The sequence below is a fragment of the Lissotriton vulgaris genome, chromosome 10, assembly GCF_964263255.1.
Source record: "Lissotriton vulgaris chromosome 10, aLisVul1.2, whole genome shotgun sequence".
In the NCBI taxonomy this organism is placed as follows: domain Eukaryota; kingdom Metazoa; phylum Chordata; class Amphibia; order Caudata; family Salamandridae; genus Lissotriton; species Lissotriton vulgaris.
In genome coordinates this window covers 293,234,314-293,258,325 of record NC_141698.1, presented here as the reverse complement: position 1 = coordinate 293,258,325, position 24,012 = coordinate 293,234,314, and positions in this window count along the sequence as shown.

Below are 24,012 nucleotides of genomic sequence, written 5' to 3'. Positions count from 1 at the left end.
TTTCAGAAGCTGTGCTTAATTTTTCATTTAAAGAAACTTCAAAAGTTACATTTACTCACACCACTATGTATTTGTCACAACATTGCACCCTCCTTAAATTTAATGAGGAAGCTGGCACTCAAGTAATAAGCCCATCCATCTCCTCCTGCTTCTGCGCCATTTTCCCCAAGCTCACTCGTTTTTGGTGTTCCCATTGCAGTGCCTGTTTCCAGTGTACCACAGTGGGAACCTAAACAAAGTCAGACAGACATGAGAAATACTTGTAATCTGGGGGATGGCCCAACCATGGGTTTAGCGTGGGGTGGCACGGCAGAACCCGGACCTCCAAACTCGTTATCAGTCCACAATGTCTGTCCAGAGAGTGTTTGATTGAGCATGTCTACCTTCCCATTGGCATAGTGAAGTGATCAATCTACAATGCAGAGATTCCACTCTTGCTGAGTGTTTAGTCAAGATAGAATTTTGTAGTTTTTTGCCCTCCACTTTTGCCCCTTCTAGAGTACATCCTAAGTTTCTGCCTTGGATTACTACCAGTTAAATTCTTGTTAGCTCTAACCCAATTAAATCTAGTTCTGTGATTATGTCACCACAAGTAACAAATGTTCCGCTTTTGCCATCACACTCTAATCCCATCAATTGTGAGTTATTTGAGCCTCTCTGACTTAATAATGCTATGTGGCCAATGGATTCAAATACCTTGATCAGTTAAAGGGCCTCATTTAATTTAAAGAAACTGAAAATCTGTTTGAGAACACACTTGGGGTTATTAGCTGGAACATGGCAGGGTTGTCCTCGAAAAATGGGTGACATAATGCTTGGATTCTTTTAAAGTTGTATGTTCACAGGGAACCTATACAAAGCTTCCGTCTCAAGTAGGGGTGTGTATTATATCACCAACCAGCCAACCTGCAAGATCATTCTGGTGTAAGGAATATACTATTGAATGCCTGATGATTTCAACGTTTTGCAGTAACTGCAGTCTTGTGGATCAGAATTTTGCCCATTGTCATGAATTCTTCAGGCTAGCTAACATGATGGTTTTACGAATAGTAGCCTCTAAAATGAAGCAAGTTGATTTAAAGTATTTGCTTTTTAATTCACTTTACAAGAAATGTTAATGGCTGCTTCAATTTAGAATTTTGGAAGTCGTATTGGTTTGTTGTGTCAAAGTTGTCCATCCAAGCATGCTTTGGGTGGTAACAGGGTCATTTTAGTACCTACATTTGAAACCTATATGTCATTGTATAGTGAGTTTAAGCCATATGACTTTACCTGATTTAGGTGCTCTGAGTAAGGTTGCTCCTTTCTTCTAGGGGGGAGTCAAACAAGTGTTCATTGCTACCAACAAGGGTAAGTCACCCCAGGTTGTATCAGGTTCCAGGGGACCTCTACATTATTAAAAATTGAGGAATGATCAGCCTTTATATAGCAAGTTGAATATATGTGAAAACTTTTAAGGCTTGCATGACGAAATAAAGTTTATTTGATTCACTGATTGATATATGGTGCATATAACTGACCATATGAATAATTTCCCAAAAATGGCAGAAATTGTCAACGTTTTACTATAAGTGCCTATAATGGCTCAGGGATTACTTCCCAATTTATACTGCCAGGTGAGCATATTTAGAGTGGTCTTGCACATATAGCATTCTGATGAATGCCTTGGTGGGGTTTCAGAAGCCACCAGGCATCATTGATCAGTTCTTTTGTCTTCAGTAATGTTTATGAAACATTTTAGATTACAAACTGTTTACTCCAGTATGTTTCATACTCGACACAAAGGCTAAACTCTTTGTTAGCCACTATATCCATCACATTACAATGTGATGGATATCCTATCTGCCTTTTTAAAAGTATCTTAGTATATAACGGAATTGTAATAAGGTGGGTGTGATATCTGTCACATTGTGACTGATTAACATATCCGCCAAACTCTACATCAAATTATCCTCATGCCGAAAATATGTCTAATATTTAGTTCTCCTGTAATGGACTCTAATGCCCACAGGGCAAGCTTGCGCTATTAAAAAATGCAAATACAAAAAGAACAATTGATGGACAAAATGCAGAACAATGTCATACATTCACTCCAGTACAGAGATCTGGGCCTAAACCCATCATTTTCTTCCTCCCCATGCCGTTCTAGTTTGAACCCAGCCATATGCAAATCAGTCTTGACTCCGTGCCCAATGGGAACAGTCCATCATGAACTGCCAGGCCAGGTCCTCCCTGGACTGGAAACAAGTATCCTAGGACCGGTTTCAGGGTTTCACCCCTCACCAGCCAGGATAGCTTGACTCCAGTGGCATGGAGGGCACAGGACCCACGTCTGGGCATACCCATCCTACTCAGGGTGAAAAATGCAAAAAGAACAATTGATGGACAGAATGCACAACAATGTCATACATTCACCCCAGTACAGAGGTCTGGGCCTAAATCCATTGTTATTTTGCTGCCCATGCCATTGCAATTTGGACCCAGCCATAAGCAAATCAGCCTTGACCCTGCACCCAACGGAAACCGTCCAGCTTGAACTGCCAGGCCTGTTCCTCCCTGGACTGGAAACAAGCATCCTAGGACCGGTTTCAGGGTTTCACCCCTCACCAGCCAGGATAGCTTGACTCCAGTGGCATGGAGAGCACGGGACCCACGTCTGGGTATACCAATCCCACTCAGGGCGACAAATGCAAAAGGAAAAATGCAAACACAAATGATACCAGATTATTTTGACTAATAGCGGCCTGAATTACTAATCGACCACAAGCAACAAGGGTTCTGAAGTAAGCCATATCTGACTTATATGTACCCTTCTAATTTGAGATGTTTATGTGTAAAGTTCAGTCTGATGATCCTCCCACGGTGTGAGATAATTGTTCTAGTGCTTGTTTATGTGATAGTGATACTTGGAGAAGGATCTGCTATTATTTTGCCCTATGCATTATTATCCAAGGAAAATTGGCTAATTCCACTCTTCGATCTGTATAATATTTCTTCAGTTTCCGAAGTGCTAAAATTGGGCTACTTAACTCATATTCCCCCTATTCATTTTTCTGTTGCTAATTGTATAAAGCAAGTTGTGTCTATTCTTACTAAAATTATGAAAAATTACACAGGGTGTCTTAAGTATCTAAGTACTGGATGACTGATTGTTTTATTTGTGTACTATTTTATAGGTGCATTTTTATGATGATTCTTTTTCTTTTTAATTCGGTTTTTAATCAATTCTACTAAACATGATTCTATGTATTGAATGTGAACATTTTTATAGTTTTTGTAAATAGGAAATAAACAATTTGATGAAGATTTATGTTGAAATTCCAAAGTTGGATGAACGAAAGACATTGTATAGGCACTGTTAACTTTGTAGAAGAATAAGTGCCTGCACCTCAGGTTTTGCTCAGAAGTCCATAGCAGGCTCTGTCGAACGTCGGAGTGTTGACTACCAATACTGCGAGGCCTTGATTGAACCTCAAGCCTCCCTAAGCCACCACCAGACCCTTTACCTCTTTATCTCACTTTTGTATCCCTGCTTTCTCCCTGTCCCACTGTTATTACTTCTTTCTCTTCCTACTTCTTTCCCCATTGTGTCATCCTCTCTCCTTTGCTCAGGATTAAAACAAGTTGAAGAAAAATAAGTGCAGTTCCTCAAACATGATTGCTGGTTGGGCTAAATTGAAAACACCAGCTCAAATTAAGCACTAGCTATAGACCCGCTGATATGTGTCATCTTATAAAGCAGCAACAGCTAGGGCACACTGTAAATTTCTGAAATGAACATAGCTGGAACAATCGATAGAACCTATAATTAACCTCGCATAAACCTACCATGCTTTAATAATTCAAATAACTAACGCTTTAACCAGTCTGGAGACAAGACTTCGCAGCAAATCTCCTAACTTCTAGAGAATATGTTTATTGAAAATCTTCAATTTTGTTCTAAGAGCCACATATAATAAAAGTTGTACTAGGTCAACCATGTCAACCTCGATTTGAAGATGAGCACATTTGAATAATGGCTAGTTTATCGAGCTGGCTGCAAGTTGAGATTTTTGTGGGATGGCCTCTCTTGGGTAGGGACAGGAATCACCTTTCTCATAGCCTGTTGCAAATAACTGTTTTGAAAGCTCTTGGATTCAAAACATATGGATTGTTGGTACTTGCTTTTCCACCTGGTCTTTTTAAGGTCTCTTAAGGTATGGAAGTGTGTTGGCAGTGCCACACAAGCAGGGGCATAGCTGGCAGGGCCGCAGACAGTGCATTGCAGGTGGGACCACAGGTGGTTGGGGGCCCAAATACAGCAGCCCATTGAGCCCAGGGAGGCATCCAAATAACCATGCTGGAGTTCAAAAGTGGATTTAAGACAGCCGCGGTCGGTAGTGGGAGTACCTGCCGGGCGGTGACATGGGGAGGGGGAGGGGCAGGGTGGGGGGGTAGTAATTTATGGATTACGAAGGTTTAAAGGTAAGTAAACATATTAATAAATAAAACTAATTTCTTTGGGCGCCCTGCATCGCATTTGGGGATGCAGTGCACACAACGAAATTCGTTTTATTTATTTATATGTTTACTTACCCATAAACCTCTGAAATCCATACATTACTACCGCCCACCCTGCCCCTCCCCCTCCCCACGTCACCGCCCGACAGGTACTCCCACTACCGACCGCGGCTGATTTAAGATGACTTTACATTTTGTTTATCTTGTCACATGTTCTGCGTGCTCAAAGACAGAGATCCAATATCTATCAAGTCTTCTGACAAATTGTAACTTATTCTTTTCACAAGGAGACTGGTGCTTTCTTTCCTTTCCTTACTGCAAAGAGTGAGGATTTTGTAAAGTGAACAATATGAAAGTCTTGCTGGTGTGAAAGGGAAGGCTGTAGGATGTGGGTTTCTTTTAAGAAATTGTAAAATTATTTCAAAATAGCCAGTTAGGGAAGCACAATTTAAGCATTTTTTTCTAATTCAATAGTGTGACGGCAGCAAAGTTTGTAATATGATCAAATTAATTGAAAACACTTCACTTGATGATGCACAAATGACATATGGTCAGCGAAACCCAATTTCCACACATCATTTGTGCACTGTAGAGTTTTTTTCAGTAAAATTGTATGGCTGTGCAATTGTAGTGGCCATTTCAATGGGGAAATGTGCAGTCTGTAAATGACAGTGGCTGCCACACTATGCATTAGAATATATTTGTGACCGTGTGCTCACAAATGCAACACCAGCTACAAACTACACCCTTACCACTCTCGGCTGAAAGGGGTGGCTCATTTGTGAAACATGTTCTTTGTGTAATGCTTGTAGTTTTTCAGAATCCAGGGGCGGATTCACAGAACTAACTTAAGACAAAATCCTAAACTTACTACTTTCGATATTCACAGAAGTTAGGATTTTGTCTTAGGTTTGTCTTAAGACAGACTTAAGACAGATTTAAGACAAAATCCTAACTTAAGTCTGTTTTAAGTCTGTCTTAAAACAAACTTAAGACAAAATCCTAACTTCTGTGAATACCAAAAGTAGTAAGTTTAGGATTTTGTCGTAAGTTAGTTCTGTGAATAGGGTCCGCTGTGCCTACTAGGCTCTTACAGTGGAAGCTTGATGTGAGATCTGTGCAATTACCTCTGCTTCAGGAGTCGAACTGCGAGCAGCAAAATCTATTGAAGCACCTGTATGGGCTCTGCAAAGGCCTCATTTCACACGCACTGAATGGCCGAACAGTGCTTACTCTTGTAAATGGAGAGTGTGCCATTCATTCCTGGCTGCTTGATGCCAGCAGAGGTCGAAGAAGAAACTATGCCCATGCTGCTGGTTGGCTTCTGAAGACAAGATTGTCACGGTAAACCCCACATTCAGCCTGACAATTGGGTTCAGACAAATGAAGTTAGTAAAAGAACAGACTTACATAAGAAAGAATGCTGGAACTAGAAAAATGAATATTTAGCAATTTGTTTGTTTCATTTAATGCTAAAATAAATGCACTGGTACCCTTAAGAAACGTCTTGGGTTGCTAATGCTCAATTCTTACTTTCTAAAACCAGAAATAGGAATAGTTATCCTTCTGAGACCAGTGAAAACCATCCAGAATGTCAGAAAACAAGATGTAATCTCCAGAGCAAGATGTTGAGAGAGGGGGAACTCGAGTTACTGTTATACACAGCACTGTAATAAAAATGGAAAAGCAAATTACCAGCGAGAGCTACATTTAAGGTCTGTTTTGGCTCTAACAACATTTGGCATGGAAGCAGTGCAACACATATGCAAAAATATGATAAAGTGTCTTCAAAATTCAAAAAAAGTGGATTTCTTTGACAAGCTTTCCACCTTAGTACAGGGTTTCTTAATCTCTGGTGTGGGGACCCTTGGGGGGCTGTGACTACTTAGAAAATTAAATAATTATAACAGATTAATAAAGTGTATATAAATTAAGAAGTAACATTTAAAACTTTTAAACGTTCTACAAATAGCAAGAATATTAAATTGGATGCTACAAATTTAGTTCGCATCCTCAGATCAATTCATGGGAGCAGTGTAAGTGCATTAATAGGAATATAGTATAGACAATGAATAAACTCAATAGAATTTAGGAAAACTCCAACCTTCCCATTAAAATTAGGGAAAACATGGCGGCCGGCTAGGTAGCGGGTCGCGGATGTCTAGAGCAGCGGTGATGCCGGTTTGAAGTTTGCAGTCAGTTTTGCGAGATTCCGGAAGGCGCACTTACTTGTGTGGTGGCAAGGATCGTTGCAGCTACAAAACGAGTTACCGGGCGATCCTGGAGGCCGTTTGTCGGCCGGTTGCTGGTGACTTGCAGCGGATGGCGGAGGACTCAGCGGAGCAGGCTGCCGAGAGTGAGGGGGCGGAGTCGCGTCATTCACCGGCCGGGAGCTGGGAGAGAGCGGCTCAAGGAGTAAGCAGGGGGCGCCGAGTACTGGCGAAAATTGGAACGCCAACTAGCGGAGGTAGAGGACGAGGAGTGGAAGTACTAACCACCACCCCCCCCGCTTTCAGGTTGGAGAGCAAAGCAATCGAGGGAGCTGAGCAGCGGGACAAGGAGCCCGGTTTGAACACTGAAACTGATCAAGCAAGCAAAGGGCTGGAAGTAAGGGGTAAAACTAGATATCAACTGAGGAGTAATAGACTGGAGGGACAGAACGGCCTGGTGGATCTAAGTAAAATAGATAAAACTGAAGGGGATTTGAGTTTTAACCCATTAATCTTGCAGAAAGACACTAAAAAGGGTGTGGTAAAAGAAGAAGAGAAGAAGTCCACTTCTTATAAAACTAAAGATTCCCCATCAAAGAAAGAAAGAAAAAAGAGACACAAAAAAAAGCGGCTCTTAAGCCTTTAATAACCCCTTCACTTAATTCATATTTTAAGCCTGTCCCAAAAGTTTTGGTTTTGCAGCCTGATTCTATTTCTCAAAATCAACCTAGGGTAGGTGAGCTGGCTGAGCTGGCAGATCACTCATTGAGCTCTATAGAAGAGGAGCAGGAACAAGAGCAGGACTGGTCGACGCTCTCAACACCGAACCCCTTCCAGGTGCTTGTAACAGATATGGAGTTAGATAATGGGGGAATTATCAGCTTGGACGCGGAAGCATCCTTTGAGCAGGGACTTCAACCCCCTTTGCCAGATACGCTAGCTGAAAGTTTAGCTGTTGTCTCTTCTGAGCTGCAAGTCGATACTATGACCAATGGAAAAATGCTGATTTCCGCAGAAGAACTTGGATTAGGACAACAAGACAGATCAGCAATGACAGATGTGTCTGTTATGGAGTTATTAAAGAAATTGGAACGAGATATTCATCTAGGATTCGAAGCCTCCAAAAAGAATCAGGAGCGCATAAGTGCCACATGTACATTATTGGAAGACAAGATTGACAAATTAAGCACACGTACAGGAGAGATGGAATCAGAGATGAAACTAGTACAAGGTAGAGTTGTGGAAAACCGCAAAGAGATAGAGAAGCTATATTCCAGGGACAGAGAATTGGATGAATGAGTGGAAAGGCTGGAAAATATGCAAAGGCGTAACAATTTAAAAATTCTTAAAGTTCCAGAAGGAAAGGAGGGCGCGGATATAAAAAGCTTTGTAGTACAGCTACTGAAGAAGGAATTAACATTAATCGAAACTGAGGAAATGTTGATGGAAGATATTCAGCGAGTACACCGTGATCCTTTTAGGTTGAACCCAGATCGCGCTAAGCCAAGAAAAATCTTGATCAATTTTGGGACATACTCGCTTAAAGAAAAAATCCTGTCACTTGCTCTTAAGAAAAAGACCATAATGATAGACGGAACGGTAGTGGATATTAGGTCAGATCTGTCTCCAGTCACTGCAAACAGGCAATGGGAATTAGGCAAACGGCTGATACCTTTAAGGGAAATAGGACCCACGGCCCAGCTAAAATTTCCAGCGTTTCTAAAAGTAATGTGGCAAAATAAGATGTATACATTTCGCACAGTTGAAGATGTAGACGCCTTTCTGGATGTTACTCAGGATGGATAAGAGTAGAATACTGACTAAGTATACATTAAATAGCAGCAAGAGGCATCACCACTGCGACATCCACTGGCCTAGGCCATGGGAGTTAGGCTTGGGTTTTCCGGGGAGGGAAAAGGGTGGGGGGTAGGTAAAGTAGGCTGTGTGGGGAGGGGAGGGGTAGGGGTCCTGGAGGGGTGGGGAAGGGGAGGGTTAAGGGAGAAAATAAAAAAAATATTCCTCAAGAGCTGCCTTTCTGTCAAATATGTAGAAGGGAAATTTGGGCTGTGCATTATAAGTAGGACTACTAATAAGGAGCTAAGGTTCCTTACATGGAATGTGAATGGTCTCCGGGTTAAATCGAGGAGATTATTAATTTTGAAATATTTGGAGGATTCACCAGCCCAGGTCATTATCCTACAAGAGACGCATTTAACAGAAAAGGAGAGTAAGGAGATATTTAGTACACAAAAGTGGATTGCAAATGCTATTTTTACAACTCAAGACTTGGTTACAAAAGGGCTGGCTATTTTGATTAGGAAAGGAGCTGATGTAGTAGTTGAAAATAATCTAGTAGATAGTAGAGGAAGATGGGTGATTAGCAAGTTAAGACTGGCGGGTGAAGCGCTTGTTATAGTTGGTTATTATGGCCCGAATGTGGATGATCCAACAGTTTTAGACAAAATTGAAGTGGAGTTGTTGGAATTCTCAGGTAAAATTATTATGGCTGGAGACTTCAATACAGTATTAGATCGCAAGTTGGATAGAACTGGTAATGATAGGGCAATAGTAAATAGCAAAATGACAGCAAAGGTAAGGTCAGTTATGGCGCAGCAAGGGCTTTGTGATATTTGGAGATCTAAAGCGGCACAGCAGTCAGGATTTACTTTTTATAATAAAAAATATAAGCATAGTTCACGGATAGATTTCTTTCTGGTGGATACTAGGTTGTATGGCTGAGATACCCGCCACCCCCTCTCAACACAATCCCCAAGGATGGGAAACCGGAAACAGTTCTGAACTTTTGGAAGACGGGAGGGAGTGACCCTCCCGGCCGTATTTATTAAAATATGAAACAAAATTAAAACATTAAAATAACAGTTTCATATTATGTACAATTTCATTACCACATTGCGATGTTTGGCTAACCTTAACATATTCTCGAATACAAAGGTTCTCCTAGCCGAACTAACATCCTACAAAACATTTAACTTGAAATTTTGAAATTGTACATCCTAACGTTTAAGGGCCAACGGCAAGGTCGTAACCGGTGTCAAGATCCCTAAACCACAAATATCCCCCTCACTTGTGAGGGGCGACCGCACAGAGGTGTACCTCGAGTGCAACTACCAATTTCCCTTGACTTGACGGGGGCCCCAATAAACTCGACGCCACTTAAAGGTCGTTCGAGGACTTGTGTGAGGTATCTAGAAGGTAGCGTAGACCCCCCCCCAAACCCCACACAACTTACCGCATCTGCCGTCGCAGATGACCTGGCCCCGGGAAATTCTCCAGGAGGGGGCTGTAGCCCCTCCTACCCAGGAAGGGGCCTTGACCGCCTTTCCTTTCCTTTCGGCGGCCCATCCTTAGAAGGGACCGCCTACCCCGTTGAGGGGCCAATGGCCACCTCCCTCGAGCGCTCCCATCCGTAATGGGTGACGCCCACTCATAGGGATCTTCCAATTAGTGCTCACCGATCATGACCTTACCGCCCGACCAAAATAAATACGACAGTTCTAAACTAAATGACTAAATTACTTAAAAGACAGTGAAAGCAACCACTTTATTAAAAGCATGCTACTGATCAACACTAGAGCAGGATTACTTTATTTGCAAAACATACCACAATTGACCATTTCTTTATTGCATATTCAAAATTATCACGATAATAATCCGGTACCTGCAAAATAAAAGAGTTATCACATCAAACTTCATTCAAAACCACTTGCTGTCCTCAGGGGCTGGTGGGTGGGTCAAAATTGGCTCTTCGTTCCGTCTCGAGCTCACGTGCAGCGAGGTGGTGCAGCTTCAGAGCACAGGAACAAGAGGATGCTTCCTTGGCTTGTTGCTCCTTTTATCCGTCTTCAGGGCGGGCGTAAACCCGCCCCGGCCTGCCCCGAGGGCGTGGCCCGGCCTCGTCAGTGTCTAGGCCAGCCCACTCCAGGGCGGGAAAAGGGCGCGCCCCGGCTACGCCGCTTCGGGCATACCAGCCGAGACTCGCCTCCCGCCCAAGATGGCTTCCCGGGGGGATCGGGGTACTCTGCCATACGTGCGGGGGGACCGAGTGGTCGCCCCTTTCCATATGGCTGAGATACCCGCCACCCCCTCTCAACACAATCCCCAAGGATGGGAAACCGGAAACAGTTCTGAACTTTTGGAAGACGGGAGGGAGTGACCCTCCCGGCCGTATTTATTAAAATATGAAACAAAATTAAAACATTAAAATAACAGTTTCATATTATGTACAATTTCATTACCACATTGCGATGTTTGGCTAACCTTAACATATTCTCTAATACAAAGGTTCTCCTAGCCGAACTAACATCCTACAAAACATTTAACTTGAAATTTTGAAATTGTACATCCTAACGTTTAAGGGCCAACGGCAAGGTCGTAACCGGTGTCAAGATCCCTAAACCACAAATATCCCCCTCACTTGTGAGGGGCGACCGCACAGAGGTGTACCTCGAGTGCAACTACCAATTTCCCTTGACTTGACGGGGGCCCCAATAAACTCGACGCCACTTAAAGGTCGTTCGAGGACTCGTGTGAGGTATCTAGAAGGTAGCGTAGACCCCCCCCCAAACCCCACACAACTTACCGCATCTGCCGTCGCAGATGACCTGGCCCCGGGAAATTCTCCAGGAGGGGGCTGTAGCCCCTCCTACCCAGGAAGGGGCCTTGACCGCCTTTCCTTTCCTTTCGGCGGCCCATCCTTAGAAGGGACCGCCTACCCCGTTGAGGGGCCAATGGCCACCTCCCTCGAGCGCTCCCATCCGTAATGGGTGACGCCCACTCATAGGGATCTTCCAATTAGTGCTCACCGATCATGACCTTACCGCCACAGGCCGGATAGTTGACCGGCTATCCGGACCCCCCACAACACTCCTACCTAAAGGTCATGTCTTAAAGTCTTTAGCCAAGCTATACAGTCCCCTATGAGTAACTCGTTCCCCACCCGGGACAAATGAACACCATCCCCCAAATACATACTGTCACCCGTAATACAACCATGCGAAATAGAGTGCAGTGTATTGGAACGGAACAATCTACTCACTTTGTTATTAATTTTCCTTACTGAATGATTCAGAGCAGAAACAGAAATAGCCCCCGCCATACTTTTCGTGGGATCATATGTGACCATGCAATCGTGCACCCTGGAACTCTCCTCGCCAACCAACTTACAGTGGAAAGCATCGCCTCAAGGAGAAGTCGTCTACCAGTGGTGACCAAATCATTGCCCCCAAGATGTACTATGATTATAGACGGCGGTGACCTCCTCCGCCCTAGCAAACCCTCAAAAAATGATTGAAACTGGTCAATACAGAGTCCGCCCTTTCCGTAGAAGGACACACTGTACCCGTATTCCCCAGCCACGTGAATCATGTCACCTGCTTTGAATACGTCCGCGGCACGCCTCACGTATGAGTGGCCCACGACCCACACCTCCTTTTTCACAGCCGGTGAAGTCTGACCGCTGGCCCGGTGTTGGGTCGACTGCATAGTCCGCCCCGCCTCGTAGGCTTGCGCAACTGAAACCAAACAAAAACAAGAAGCGTGAGTACATCATTACAGCTTCACAACATGTGCAACCGCACATACCTCTTATAACAATTGGAGGACCAACGCCCCACACGTTTAACTTGTTCGACATTCAGACCCCTGGCTGTAGCCTCTGTAGCAGCCCCTATCCGAAAGGAATGGGTCCCAAACTCGCCCGGGTTCAAGCCCGCAGCAGTAATCGACATCGCAAGCACCCGCTGAAACTGAAACCTCGTCAGGGGGGTGGTGTCAGCGTGTCTCAACAAGGTCCCCCCCCATGATGCCACCCTTTGTGCCAAATATTCCTCTACACAACTCACCGGGCACATGAAGGACCCGGGGATCCTTTGTATGATTATGCAATCACCCATCGCACCCTGATCGGTCTTGGACCTGACGAACGAGAGAGTCATCGTCTCCCCTCTGATCTGAACGTGCTCTCGGCACAGTCCCCCCATCACATCCTGCTTGTTCCTCGCCACTAGTTCGCTTACTCGCATAGCCCCATGGAATGCCAGCGTAAAAGCGGCTCGGAATAACACCGTTTCATACTGGGATGAACATGTTGCAGGGAGTTTAGATAATAACAGGGCCAACCTATCCAAACCTATCGGGCGCCTTTCATCTACTCTGCGACCCTCAAGGCGTTGCCACCCACGTAGCGCTTTTTGTACAACGAAAGACGCTGTCGGGTCCTGGATCCCATGCGCCCTAGCCACAAAGGAAATGGCGGCCCGATGCCTCTGGGCCGTAGCCACTGATTTGCCTGCCTGACGTAACGACAGCAGGAATTTCACTACCAACTCCTCCTGACCCCAAAGCTCCCCTCTAGCCGCCCCCAAAAAGGCCCAATAGGAACGGAACGCCCCTTCATATGCCTTCCTCGTCCTGGGTGCTAAACTCTCTCCCACGAGGTCCTGTAGTTCTGGGCACCGAGAGACCAGAGAGCTTCGGGAAAGGGTGCTGCCACCGGGTCCGCTGTGGGCAGAAAACCCCAGAAGGCCTGCATATGAAAACGAGAAAGCGCATCAGCCGCTTTGTTCATCACCCCCGGGACATGTCGTGCCCTAAATAGTACATTCAATCGCATACACAATAACACAATTTCCTTGAGCAGTCTCAGAATCCATTTGCATCGTGCTGCCTGGCTATTGATACACTCAACAACGGTCATGTTATCCGACCAGAATACCACAGAGTGATCTCTGAACCCCTCAGGCCAAGTTCTCAGGGCCACCAGTATGGGAAAAAGTTCTAGGAAAGCAATGTTGCTCGTCAGACCACTATCATGCCACCATGACGGCCATTTTTGTGCCGACCACTGTGTGCCGAATATGGCACCAAAACCAATGCTCCCTGCCGAATCTGTCCACAGCCCTAGCTCCTCAGAGGACACGGCCGGTTTGTTCCAGACAATTCGACCATTGAAATCCACCAGAAATGCCAGCCAAATGCGCATGTCCTGGCGAACCTCTGCCGAGAGCCTTGTGCGATGATGACCCTCCCTCAGGCCGACCATGGCTTGAGCGATCGAGCGAGAAAAGGGGCGGGCCATCGGTATAACTCTCAGGGCAAAATTCAACTGTCCCACCAATTTCTGTAGTTGATGTAGTTTCACCTTAGACTCACTTATACACATTTGCAAGGATGCCCTGAATCTTAACACTTTGTCATCTGGTAAACGAAAACAACCTTCTTTGGAATCGAGCTCGATCCCCAGAAACTCAAGGCAAGTCGAGGGACCCACAGTCTTACCTGGTGCCAATGGCACGCCAAATTGATTCATCAAGACACAAAATGCAGTCAAAGCCTGTCCACATTCTGGATCCCCGGCTGCCCCCAGAAACAAAAAGTCATCGAGATAATGCATAACATGTTTAAACCCCGTCTTCCTTGTGAAGACCCATTGCAGGAAGCAACTGAACTTTTCGAAATAGGCACACGATATAGAGCACCCCATCGGCATACACCTATCCATGTAGTAGTGACCCTGAAACATGAAACCCAGGAGACGCTGATCGTCTGGATGTACTGGGAGCAACCGGAACGCTGACTCGATATCAGATTTCGCCATCAGCGCTCCGGGCCCCAGGCGATTCAAAATGGCTACGGCCTCATCGAAGGATGCGTACCGCACCGAACACACTTCCGGGTCTATCGCATCGTTTACGGAAAGACCACGTGGGGCTGATAGATTATGTATCAGCCGAAACTCACCCGGGTCCTTCTTGGGGACCACCCCTAAAGGGGAACAAACAAAGTTAGCAACTGGTGGCACATTAAATGGACCGGCGACTCGACCTCGAGCCACCTCTTTCCCGATCTTTTCCTGTACCACGGTCGTATGCTGTAAGACCGATATCTGGTTTTTACATTTTGCTATACCCTGAAACTCCCTCACTGGGATGCGGAAACCATACGAAAATCCGTCCCGTAACACCCCAGCGGAAGCGTGATCCGGGTATTCACTGAGCCAGGGAATCATTGCCATGGTATCAATCGGAGTAGGTAAAGGCGCCCCTCGGACTATGTCAGACCTGTTTGGCGCCTCCTCTACCCCCGTTATCACCCGTTTTGGCTCTGCACATGGACTCAGGATGGGATGATTGCCCGCACCCCCCACATTCGTGCCTAAATTTGCATGACCCCTGGGGCCTAGTACATTTCCCCCTGTTAAAGTTCCAACAAACCCCCCTTTTACCTGCGTTGCCGGTTGGCCTCGAGTGATTGTCGTTACTCGTACCTGATCGAAAGGGCGTCCCCGCATATTGGCGGGAGGACTCGCCCACGTAACTACCTACCAATGGCACCTTCAACATACCAGAATCCTCCATTTTGGACCAGGACACAGAATCATAACAATCCCAAGTCAAGTTTTTATCATGCTCTTTTGCTTTTCTGAAAATATTGTCGTAACAAAACCAATGGTTGCCCTCGTGAGACACTGAATACCCCATGATCCGTGACTGATAAATCGGCAACTCGGGCAGCAATTCGGGCCTACGTTCACCTAAGATGGATGTAAAAACCCCCCATGCTTTGCCCCAATTACCAATGTTTTCATTTACCTTAAAGGCGGCCATCTTTGCGCGCCAAACACTCGGATGCATGAGCTCCTTTTGACTCTTAACATGCTCCATCTCATAATGATCGGTAAGCAACGAGAAAATGTTTATATACTCCCCTGCCCATATCTTCTCCTTGATAGCCAGAGGGACATGTTGACCCAACCTTTCCCTTCGAGAGGGTGCCGACTCATCCCTCGCAATCGGCAATGGCCGCTTACCTGAACCGGAAGCTGTATCTGCGACTGGACCTAACCCAGATGGTTTCTCAACTGCCGCAGCCGGCGATGGTGCCTTCGTCGCTTCCCTTGTTTCCCGCAGCTGTTTCATCAACACCTGCGCGTCATCAGCCGTGGCGCCCTTGCTACCTTTACCCAACCACGCTGCTAATTGTGCTGCCAGCTCGGGCGGCATATCCTCCCCGGACACGGGGGTGACCACTACGGGAATCGGATTTCCTTCCTCCGGGACCGGAGTGGGTGCTTCGAGCGGAGTACAGGGAACTGGGACGTCTCCCCCAGCTGTTCCCCTCCTGGGCCTCTTGCCTTTTCCCCCTGGAGCCGTTCCCGCCAGAGGACGTTTCGGCCCCCCTTCCTCGTCTTTCTCCGCCATTCGCTTCTTTAGGTCGGTTACCTCCTTCATGAGAACTCGCAGCATCTGCTCGGTAGTCATTCGTTTTCCCGCCTTCTTAGGCATCCTCCGACAGAGTATCTGCAAAAGAAACAAGAAGATTATAACGCTCAAAATTGGCTCTTCGTTCCGTCTCGAGCTCACGTGCAGCGAGGTGGTGCAGGTTCAGAGCACAGGAACAAGAGGATGCTTCCTTGGCTTGTTGCTCCTTTTATCCGTCTTCAGGGCGGGCGTAAACCCGCCCCGGCCTGCCCCGAGGGCGTGGCCCGGCCTCGTCAGTGTCTAGGCCAGCCCACTCCAGGGCGGGAAAAGGGCGCGCCCCGGCTACGCCGCTTCGGGCATACCAGCCGAGACTCGCCTCCCGCCCAAGATGGCTTCCCGGGGGGATCGGGGTACTCTGCCATACGTGCGGGGGGACCGAGTGGTCGCCCCTTTCCAAAAGAGCGGGTTACTAGTGTAGAACACATTGGGGCACATCTATCAGATCACTCTGCAGTGAGTTTAAACTTAAATTTAGATTTAGAAGAAGTGAGTTCTGTCTGGAGATTAGATCGAACAATTTTAGCAGATGAAGAATTCCTAGAAGCTTTTAAAGAAGAGATGCAAGTTTTTTTAGAAGCAAATGTGGGTTCAGCTAAGGAGGATACAGTATGGGAAACCTGCAAGGCGTTTATGAGAGGGAGATTGGGAGCTCAGGGTGCGAAGAAGCGAAGACTGTATCATAGCTTAGTTACCAATTTAGAAAAAGAGATTCGAAAGTGTGAATCTAGTCGAATTACTCAGGGGGATAACATTTCAGAAGACTCAGTTAAAAACAAGCTTTTAGATCTAAAGATTCAACTTACTGCAGTACTTGCTCAAAGAGTTAAACAAAGATGGGAAGCTAGTCAGTTGGCACATTTTTCATATGGAGAGGGATGTGGCAAGCTATTAGCCTGGAAAGCCAAGAAAGATGCTATCCGTTCTTTGTCCAAATCTTTGTCCAAATAAAGCGGAGATTGACAGCTGGCTATCCTTAGTGAAACCTCTTGCAGTGGATGATATGTTGGAGCTAAATAAAGATATCACTCAAGAAGAGGTGATGAAAGTGATTAAGGAGAGTAAAAGGGGGAAAGCCCCTGGGCCAGATGGCCTCCCAGCAGAAGTATACAAAGTTTTAGGAAATACAATTGTCCCTACGTTATGTCAGTTGTATAATAAAATCTTTAGAGGGGAGGTAACAATTCCAAGTTCATGGAATGAGGCAACTATTATTTTAATACTTAAATCGGGGAAATCTCCAAAGAGTTTGGATGCTTATTGGCCTATTTCACTTAAATTGTGATTGCAAATTTTTCTCCAAAATTCTAGCGGACAGACTCGGTAGAAATATTCACAAACTAATCCACGAAGATCAAAGGGGTTTTATCAAGACGAGATACCTAAAAGAACTTACTTTCTCATTGATAGGAATGATAGATTTAGCTTCCAATTATGAATACCCCTTGGCAGTGATCGCGTTAGACGCTGCCAAGGCCTTTGATCGAGTCAACTTTGCATACTTAAAATCACTCCTGTGTTATCTCAATCTAGGAGACAAATTTACGCAATCTATTTTTGCTTTATATTGTGCACCAACATCGCGAGTATTGGTTAATGGGTCTCTCACACTCCCTATAAAAGTAATGCGGGGCACCCGACAAGGATGCCCTTTATCACCCTTGCTTTTTAATTTATATATAGAGGCTCTTGCTTGTAAAATTAGAGCTTCAGAGGAGATACCCCCTTTTGTTGTGATGGACTGGTCAAAGAAACTTGGATTATATGCAGACAATATTATTGTTTATTCTTCAAATTTGGTTGGTTCCTTGGAAAATCTGGTTAAGATAACAAAGGATTTTGGGAAGATCTCTGGTTACCAGTTAAACCAAGATAAGACTGAAATAATGTCCTGGAATCTTAATACAAGAGGGGTAAAAACCACAACAGAAATGAGATATCTTGGGGTGAGGATTACACAAAAAATTGAAGATTTGGCAAAAACTAACTTTGATAGGGTAAAAAAAGAAGTTACTGATACCCTAAAAGGATGGATGAACTTACCTCTTTCAATATATGGACGATCCAATCTTGTAAAAATGGTGATTGTACCTAAAATCACTTTCCTGTTCGAGACTATTCCGTTGGGTTTTAAAAAGGAATGGCTGGTTAAGTTACAGAGCACGATAGTATCATTTATTTGGGCGTCAAAGGCCTCTCGAATCTCATGGAAGAAAATAAGGAGGAGAGTAAATAAAGGAGAGTTGGCGGCCCCAGATATACAAATTTATGCATGGGCCTTTTGTTTAAAAAATTGTAGGATGTTGTTGGGCACCCTACTTAGTTCTCAGATTGGCGAGCTGTTTGGAATACTGTTGAAAAGGTCAGGATATCATGATTTTGGTTTTTTGTATAAATTTGCGGACCCTAAATTTTTTAAAAAGGTGAGACTTAAGACTTTGAGAGACTTGGCGGAGATTTGGTATAAAATTAGAAAAATAACTAAACTGCCTTATTTTAGCTATATGGCCCCAATATGGGAGTCTCCTGGTGCCCCACCCTGGACAAAAGACGCGCTAGCACTACACCTGAAAAATGAACCTGCTTTGCAAAGGTGGAAAGATCTGTTCCAAGATGGCAAACTTATCTCATGGGGCTCTTGCCAACAAATGTGGGGTCCAGTTTTTTCAAAATATAAATATCTACAGATTCAAAGCTGGGCAAATCACTTGGAAACAGAGATTGGAATTGAAAATGACTTTGAGTTAAAGTTGGAGTCAGGGATCTTTAAGAAGGAAGTAGCTTTCTGGTATTGGCAAATACTAGATATGGAAGATGGGCCATTTGTTCTGCCAGAGAACCTGTGGATGGACAGCTTGCCAAGGATCGCGACAGAAAACCAATGGCAAGTAACTATGTGCATGCTATATACTATTGTTAAACCTGCAAACCTAAGGCAAAACCTCTTATTTACCATTCACAGGGCATATTGGTCTCCGTATAGACTCTCTAAATTTAGAAATGGAGAAATTGTTGGATGTCCAAAATGTAAAGCTCCAAATGTGGATGATTTGCATATGTTTGTGTCCTACCCAAAAATCAAGCAATTCTGGATTGATGTAAGTAACTCTCTTTCCAAATCCCTGAACCAACGCATTGAGGTAAGCCCTGAATTGATTATTACGGGGAGATATGATTTAGAAAACAGATTTTTGAATAATAATGTTAGACTTATTTTTTATGCTATGTTGCTAGCACGTCGAGAGATATGTAAATTATGGGTCTCACCACTTAGTCCTAGTTTAATGGATTGGATTTTAGCTATGAGGTACATGACTAAGCTTGATATGTTAGACCATTCAAAGAGAAATAGAGGATTTTGGATGCCCTTCCTGTTATGTTTTGGTTAAGTTATCTTTACGTTAAAGTCCGATGATTAAGCCCGTGCCTGTCTCGCTGGTATATGGTTTCTTTCCTCAGGACGATAAATAGAGATGGTGGAGGACACACATGTTGGGTCAGGTGGTCAAGAGGGTTAGTTCAGAGAAAGGCCAGACTCAAGAATATGTGTTATCTACGCCCCATTGCTCTAAACCAGCTTATGAGATAAAACAGCCCAGTGGTGGACTAAGATAGAAGTTATGGGTGGCAAGGTGGCAAATGAGGATAAAAAAAGTAAAAAAAAAAAACCTTCCCATTAAAATTTAAATGTGCACACAGGCTTGGACTACTGCTGCAGATGCTGTCTATGTTTTGTGCATGCGAGTAAAGTTTATATAATTTCTGACCAGATATGTATGTGCTTTATGCATTTGAGGGAAGCGTGTACTCTTGCTTGGTGATGTTCCTGTTCTGTGTGTGGAAATCATGTGTCAAGCTTGCACTCATACACATCAGTGCTATTCCTTATACTTGTACCAAATCTGAAATTCTGCTTGTTCTTTTATCTAAAGATGTGTGAAATGGTGCTGCTCTGTGCCACACTTGTTCTATATCTTTGGAAGAAGTTTGCACTGGTTAGAACTGCAGTATCAAACTTGTTCCATGTCTTCCTGGAAAGATTGTGATGCTCTTGAACATTGCAGTATGTATTAGGCATGTTACCCAAAGACCCCCTGTGCTGCTTCTCCCTGTGCACTGTTGCTATGCGTTTTAGGCCTGAGCAAAATAATGTTTTACCTGTTTCTCCAGAATCATGCTTTTTAAAAAATAATGCATAATCTTGCTTAAACAAAATGGACATTAATTAAGTCCATTACAGTTATTCATCCGACAGAGGGCCTGATTTAGATCTCGTGGATGGGTTACTCCATCACAACGGTGAATGATATCCCGTCCGCAGAAATATAAATCCCATAGGATATAAAGGGATCTATATTCAGCTGACAAGATATCCGTTACCGTTCTGATGGATTAACCCACCTGCCAACATCTAATCTCATATTATTTCCGCTCTTCAGAACAGCATATATAACTTGGACAGAGGATTAGCCCTCTTCAGCCAATACATTTGTTTCCAGTGATTGTCTCTGCCTAGTCAAGTAGCCTGAGCCAGTATTCTGCCAGCTTACCCATGTTAGTCTGTATACAGACTCCGGAGACATGTCCTTTAGTTCATATTCCTGCAGCTCCCCTGCAAATACCGACTAATGCTAATTGAGTAATGAGAGTACAAGCAGCTTTGCTGCCATTGCTACTGGATCACAGCTTTCGTATGCAGAGCACCAGGCATCACTGCTGCAAGCTTCAAAACCATGTCACTATCTTCAAATGGTATTTGCATACTCTAACATGCTTTATTGTTCCAAGATAGCAGACCAATGTGAAGCTTTAATTAAAAAATAACATTTATTGAACCACGTTCCCTCCATATCTAGTTGCCAATTTTTTCTTTTGTTTTTCTTTAGTTCTTTCTTTATTTTAGAATATGCTTGTACTACAAAGAAACCTACCATCTTTTTTTTAGAAGTCAATTGGGACTTCTTTTTTCCTGAAAAAGTCCAAGGTGAGTTCATCAAAAGGCAGAAGGCGCACTCATTGAAATTTGACACAAGTTCTTTCAGTCCAAAAAGTTAAATTCTTTATTTCGGTAATTTATACCAAGATCTTCACACAGCCAACGCGTTTCGTTCCTTGTCGGAACTTCGTCAGGGCTGAAATGATCACAAAAAGAAGCAAACATATTACAAACTAAAAATATACAAGACGTCCACAACATATACATATTGCACACAGAAGGATGGGACTAGAGACACAATGTGACCAGATTGATACAGAAATTAGAACATTTTTTGATTAAATACATCCTATATACACCATTTACACATATAAAATACACATATATATACATATATAAATCTAAATATATACATGACTCGAACAACATATATATACAAACATGGTTAAAAACAGGTAGAATGGAAAATACTCCAAAGGTACATTGGTTGACCAATATATAGTCATAACCAGATTCCTGATTATCTATAATAAGTACTCATTAATAGTTACCTAACTGTCAGGGATAACAGCCATGACATATATAAGCAAAAACTTTTATATGCATAAGCAAAAAGAAGAGAAAATCGATTTATAGAAAAACTCAAGAGAGAAGGAAAAACAAGGAAGGATAACAAGCCAAAATGGATCAACAACAGAATATCAATGCAGAATTCAATAAAGAATATAGAAGAAATATACAATAGATAAAAAGGACCAAAGAGAAACAAAAATACCTATAATTACATACGAATCCCTAAATATCAAAGGGAAATCATGGGTAACAAGACATGTCAATCGTTCGATGATGTTTGATAAACAAATAACAATAACAAAAGACTCATCCCGACTGATCCATACACAAGAAGAAGTGACAACTAGGTGGCATAGAACAACTCACCTCTAATAGGTATATGCCAAATCGGCGTAAAAACTTGGTACGGGTCAGTACAAAGTAATAGAAGAAAGCACCATTCAGGGATACTGAATTGTCATCAAAAGATCAATTGGTACTGCAGAAAAAAAGAATAGACAAAGAAACAATAATAAGTGACACCCTTAGGTGTTGACTTGAGATTGTGAACGAGGCGGGCAAGATCCAACAGGCAAGAGAAACTCACCTCCTGTGGAAAATATCTCAAAGAAGACCCGAAAAACACACTCGCCCATGATTGCCACAAGGCTGTTGACCTCACCTTGCAAAGACGTATCTCCAAAGACATGTAAAACAAAGGTAAAGGAGAAGCACCTGTATGGCTCCGCTGAAGCAGTATTAACTGTCAAGACATAAGCAACAAAATTGAACAAAACTCAGTGATTGAGAAATTAATCACATTTACCGATATAATTACAGCATCAAAAAGTAAACCGAGGCCAAATCCAAGGTTCATGCATGAAAGCTAATATTCCACATAACTATATGAGTTTCAAATTAATTAAGAATACAGCTATCCGAAAATTTATAGCTAATCCGTAAGAGCCGAAAACATGCAAATGACATGCCACGCCGACCCGTATTAAGTGTGTCTAGATGCGTCTATCAGGGCAAAAAGAAAGCCGACATTCCCCAATGCGGAGCAGAAGTTGCATATATTTTAATCCCTGAAAGTAGCTCACACAAGCCTCGATTAAAAAAGAGAAGAAAGCGCCCCTTCCCTTATCTGGCTCCTATGTGGCAGCCCCCGGCATGGTAACTGGGAGAACTTGAACGTAGGGATCCTAAGGCCACTCATTTTTAAAGCCGATAAAGTTCCTGCGTTAGAACGCACAAATTAGTCACGTGTGGCTGACGCAAACGTGTGCCTCCTTCCGGTGAGACAAACACGTTATACTGTAACTGAAGGCGGACAACTCAAGGGTGGTGGCCATGTTGTAATGGGCTAATCTACCTAAATGTGGCAGCAATAGTGTAGTAGCAATATAACTAAAAAAATACAAAACCCAATATATTCAACCAAGGCAAAAATGTAGCGGCCATAATATAGAGGACAACAATAAAAAGGCATGATTATCTGGATGTAGTAGCCATATCATAATGGCAAATTAACTGACAAATCCGAGAACGAACATAGTTAGCCAGGTTAGATATACAGCAGCCATGTAATGGTGACAGAAATAACGCTCAGACCTTAGTGAGATGAACAAAATGTACGAGCATAATTGCCTGGGTGCGGCGGTCCAGCGATAGTATACACTAATATCAAAAACAGGCACCATATCCAGAAATAAATACAAAATAAAACCTAAAGAGGCAAAAGCCAATGTGACAAACGCAAATACCCTCAAACAATAACAATCAGAGCAAGGATAAGGAAAATTGAGTAATAAAGACGGGGAAGAAAAAAAAATATATGATATATATATATATATATATATATATATATATATATATATATATATTTATTCTCAGACAGTATTTAACAAGGTTTGTGTGGTACAGACTCCTTTTTAAATGCTAACGTATCAAAGACAGACATCATGAATATCCCCTAAGTAACTACAAACAGGGCAATCTATAAATGATAGAAACAGGACAAAATAACCTGGACAGTATTGATATCTTCCAATGTCTTAAAGAAAATAATGTAGTTTCATGTCCGTATTGTGTCCTCTGATAGTTGCCTGCTCTCGACAAATCCATTTAGCCTCCCTTTGTCGGACCAGCAGCTCTCGGTTGCCACCCCTGTTGCCACAGGGAACATGGTCAATCCCAAGGAACCAAAAACTGTAACTATTTGGATGGATCTCATTATAATGCTCACAGAGTGGATAGCGACTGTCATTATTAATGATTGCCCTCCGATGTTCCTGTAATCGGACCTTAAGGGGGCGTATTGTACTGCCCACATAAATGGTACTGCAGTCGCATCCTAGAACATAAATTACATGGGTGGTGTTGCAATTTATAAAATGATTGATCTTATATGATTTGTCAGTATTGTATGAAAAGGTACAGGTCTTATTACGGCCAAATGGGCACATGTTACATGACCCACAGGTGAAAAAACCAAAGGGTTTAGGTGGCAACCAGGTGGATGGGATCTGTTTGTTAA